Here is a 5345-nt window from a genome sequence, read left to right as displayed (position 1 = left end):
AAAATGTACATAGTTGCCTGCATGATAAAAGCATAGTAAGTAAAACCCATGGTGGAATAATAACAAGGTGTTGTCAGTAGCGACGTGTTTGTTGTAATTTTGACAAGATCGGCATGCTTATTTTTTATACTACTATTCGTTGGGAAATAGTATCTAAAATACTCCATTTTAGTATTTCGTTTTATCGCGATTTTTAAAGAACTTGGTGTTTTCAGAACGATATTAATATTTAAAATTGCTGGGTTTGTATAATTTGTGTCCTCAAAATATAAAATATAAAAGATATCGTGGTGATCAATGGAAAAAGACGTACACAAAAATCGTATGAAAGGCGATTTTTTTATATTAAATATCTTTTGCTGCATTGTCATAATATCGAGCCAAATGGACTACTGATACACTAGAATAGAGCGTATTACGATGTCGCTTATATTATCGATATTTATGTGTTTTAATCTATTTAAAAAATTATTTACAGTCTTATACGAAATTGCTTTATTTTGCGGCCTTTACTTTTTTATAAGTTACAATATATGTCCAAGCTGTGTAGAGCTGACGATACAAACATATATTCAGGCTTATAAGCCTGTAATTATACATTTTTCTACATTTAATTTGAAATAGTATGCACAAACGGATTAAAAGTAGAAAATAATTAGCATCGTTTCTAATACTTTAAAATGCGTAACCGGAATAGACCTGCCGAAAAAGTGAGGTTAAGTTACTGACAACACCTTGAAGTTTGCCAACATTTTAAAATCGTATAAAATTGAGAGTAAAAAAAAGGAATTGTTCAAAGTTGTTGTTGTTTGAGATTGAAAATGAGAATGTGTGTGTGAGTTTGTGTTGTAAAATTTTAAAATTAAATTGCTCACGTCAACTTGTTTGAAAAATTCCTCTCAGCGGTTCTACCTTCCTATTTATGTATCATGGTTGCCCAAGAATGATAGAATACAAGATTGCGCCGATTGCAGCAGAATTCGTGGGAGTAATTTTAGCGTGACGTCATCGTAGAGTTGACAACTGAGAGCGGCGAGAATGAGGGCGACTAGTGATGTGCTGAATTGTCCCCAATACTCGGTACCCAATACTTAAAAAAGATTTCGGTAACCTATACTTCCTTTTCGGTATCCGATACCGATTATTTACATTAAATCCTCGCCGTTATATGCATTTCAGGTTTAGAAAAAACTTTCATTACTAATTTATATGATATCGGCTAAAACACTTGAACTTATCGCCACAGAAAAATATTATTTTATCAGTTTTAACCTTAGTCGATCCAAGGTTCAAGAAAAATACTTTGACGGATGAAGAAGCCTTTCAGGGGAGAGATTCTGTAGCCAGTTAGCGACAAGTTTCGGATCGATATCGCACTTGTTGACTTACAAATATTTGATATCAAACGTCGACAAAACCGATACCGATTCGAAAATTGTCGTTAACTGGTTACAGAATCTGTCCCAGGCCTACAAAAATGATATCGTCCGATTCAGCTGGGACAAAAATGCTTCAAACAAGTAAGGGTTTCTCTGTATTATGGCATCGAACCGACATATATACATCTTTCATTTGAATCAGTAAAAATGCTCTATTGGCTCTTACATTCGGGTTTTGTTAGGCGTTTTTTCCATATTTTTGGCCTATGTACGCTTTTATTCGAAACCTAAATGTTTCGGTACCGAGTATCGAGAGTATTGCGTACTTAAAAGTATTGACTCAGCACATCACTACTGCTGTCTTCTTTACTATGACGTCACCAAAACAGCTGATTCTGTCAAAATCACAGAGCCGAGTAGCGGTATCGTCATCGGCGCCACCTCTGTATTCTCTACACCGTGATGGTTGCCTGTATACACACTTTCTAGAAACTGCATTTTCCTTTAATATCGTTTCGCCAACTGGTAACGCAACTGAAGTTCGGTTGCTATCGATAATCGACCCATAAATTTAGTCTCATCGCTCCAAAGAATTATTTTCCAATAATCTAATACAGTGATTCCCAAAGTGGTCCAGGTGGACCTCCAAGGGTCCACGGAAGACTCGACGGGGGTCTACGTTGGCGTTAAAAAAATATGGGGGTCCACGAGTTGTAAGTGGGGGGATAGTTAGAACCAAAATGGTTGCTTAATGGCCTATTTATTTATCTTAAATTTTTTTGAGTGGTGTAAAGTAAGGTGAATAGAACTTTTTAACATTCCAGGAGGACAAATTCACCACATTGGAAACACAAAAGATTTGTTATATTTATTTTAACACAAATAACGAATAAATAACGATTCAAAGTTTCTCTTAACAAAAGTCAAACAAGTTAATAGTGCACTGCGTTGCATAATTATAAGACCGCCACATATTAACAAGTTTTGATATGTATTTTTAATCAACTTAACAAAGAAGGTTATCAATTCGTCGGAATATTTTTTTTAAATTAATTTTCCACCGGAAAGTCTCACAGGTGGCCCCATACTAATTTGATTTGGATCCGATCATTGGATCATGAAAAAATTAACGGTAGTCCTAAATTTTTATATAAGAATTGAAGTCGGTTTTGTATTTGCTTAAAAATTACTTTTTAAATTATTTAATTGTAGTTGTTTTACTTTCAAAAGAAATTGCTTTCGTTCTTCGTCTTTCGCGAAAGTTCGATTATAGTTTTTATCAACGCTATACCTCGTTCAGCAATATATTAAAATATATATTTAATCGTCTCTAAGACAGCCAACTTCGGGGTAATTTTTTAGAGAATTTAATTCTCTCATATTCTTGTATGCCTAGAAACAAATTTATCCCTTTTTTATAACTTATCTTAACGGTTCAAAAGTTATAACATTTTTAATGAAAACAAATTTTTTTACATAGAAAATTTCAAGTGTCGTCCGACAACTTTAAAATTGAAATAAAAATGTTTCCAAATGGGAGAATTTCCTTCTCAGTAAATAGGTAATTTTAAGGCCATAAATTCGTCAGGTTAGTTATGTATGTTGTTGTATGTTGTATATATATACAAGAATTACTCGTTTACAGTAATAAGGATAAGTAACAAATTTCCCGGAAAACACCCAAAAAAAAAGGTCTGGATCCGCCGCTGGGCCTGTTTTATTTTTGGTTATGTACTTGGACGTGAAATAATAATTTTTCTAAAATTTTGTAAGCAATTTTAAGCTCCAATGCAACGAACATACAAATGCTTTTATCAAGATGAAAAATCCCCACACACAAATATTGCCACTGATAAAACTTAGAGCCAATTTACACGATGACTTTTCACTCTGGGTGGAAAGTCATGCGTGTCGAGCTTGTAGGCAAGAAGTGTAGCGAAGTTAGCGGGGTAGGCAAGCACGCACGGTGAGCGAAATCGAGGGGGTTTTTTTTGACGTTTCGCTTTTATTTAGTTCATTTTGTCGTATTTTTGCTTTGAGTTCGCGATTCGCCCCGCTTTAAAAATGAGGACGAAAGAGTTGACCACAGAAAATTTGACTCTTAAATGTCAAAAATACGCAGGAAACGCAGCAAGGAAAGAGTCTTCGTGTAAATGCACGAGGATTTTCGAAGACTTTTTTAAAAGGGAGCGTGCCAAAAACGCAGGGTGAAAAGTCGTCGTATAAATTGGCTCTTATACGTACAGTATTGGCCAATACAATAGCACCCCCATTTCAAAGTCATATTGTTTGCCACTCATGTTTATTTATATTGTTTTATAAATTTTCAATTAAAATACAGTACATTCTTTCACAAAACTCACATAAACTCAAGTTTAAAACTTTTTAAAAGACCGCAAAAGAGTGCAACAAATTTTCACCCAAATTTCAAACTTTTTTCTCAGAAGCGGTAGAATTTTTTTGAATACACAGTTTTATAGCCCATTCAATTTTAGTCTAATAATGTGCAAGTTTCAAGTGGCTAAAAATTACCGTTGGTTTTTTAGAATTTTTTTCGCCGAGGATGTTGCGGGTTTGTGCCATATAAAAATAAATTGTGTTTAGTCGTTATATGGAAGCAAATGAGACAAAAAAAAATCAAAAAAATCGACGGTAATCTTTAGCGACTTGAAACTTGCACATTATTGGACTAAAATTGAATGCGCTATAAAACTGTGTACTCAAAAAAATTCTACCGCTTCTGAGAAAAAAGTTTGAAATTTGGGTGAAAATTTGTTGCACTTTTTTGCGGTCTTTTAAAAAGTTTTAAACTTGAGTTTATGTGAGTTTTGTGAGAGAATGTACTGTATTTTAACATTCTAGAGCTTCTGAGAAAAAAGTTTGAAATTTAAGGGAAAGTTTGCTGCGCTTTTTTGCGGTCTTTTAAAAAGTTTAAAACATGGGTTTATGTGGGTTTTGTTAGAGAATGCACCGTATTTTAATTGAAATTCTTAAATACAAATAACTAAACATAAGTGGCAAACAATATCGCTTTGAAAGGGGAGTGCTATAGATATGTCCAATACTGTATATGGCAAACAAAATGATATATATTAGGCAATAATTATCGCCTTTGAAGACGCATCGTTAGCTAGTCTTTCAGTATTGTAAAGGGTAATACGGCTTTCCCCCGGCTTAAATACTTTGTTCGCTCCTCCTATTACGATTGCGAAGTACCCTCTTCCCACGGACACTTTCTTAATTCGATTTGACAGTTCTCTATCTCTGTGTTTTGTTTTTTTCTTTGCTACAAAGTTTATGCACAATGTAAGTTATTGCCAAAAATTTGTAAGTTTCCGTATTAAATTGGTGATGTACACATGTACATATAACCTTTACTTTTTGTACTCAGAAAAAGTGCCAGTTTCGATTTGTGAAATGGTTTCGATAAATTTCGGATAAAAATTGAGACGGCATCGATTCGTTCGTAATTCTCATTCTAATTGGATTTGAATTACCATCAAATGAGGTAATTCGCTCTCAAAATTTTGTATGGCGAATAACGTAATTCGAAGGGTAATTGGAGTGCGAATTATGAATGAGAGAGCGATCAACGTAATTTGGGTACCGGAGGAAAGCCATATTAAATATTATTGATTAAGGGAATTCACAAGGCGAACTTAGCACAGTGCGATCGTGGGATCGTCGGTTCGAATCCTACTGAAAGAAGTCTGATGAGGAAATGTGGTGATTTCCGAAATAGCCATCACTTCTACCATTTTTTCAAATTATTATTGCTTTTCCACAATAAGTTTTTCATTAAAAACGGCCTCAAGCTCAATAAAAATTGTTGAATACATTTGGATTTATATAAAACGCAAATGAGGTTGAAGGAAACATGTTTTTTCCTAATTTTGTATGGCTTATGGGAAGTTTGCGCGACTACAAAATGTTTGCTTTGAAAATATTTTAGCCAGACAAGAGCAG

This window comes from Rhagoletis pomonella, unplaced genomic scaffold, assembly GCF_013731165.1.
Source record: "Rhagoletis pomonella isolate Grant_MI unplaced genomic scaffold, Rhpom_1.0 Rhpom_scaffold_00006, whole genome shotgun sequence".
Lineage (NCBI taxonomy): Eukaryota > Metazoa > Arthropoda > Insecta > Diptera > Tephritidae > Rhagoletis > Rhagoletis pomonella.
Note: the sequence above shows the minus strand (reverse complement) of the source record.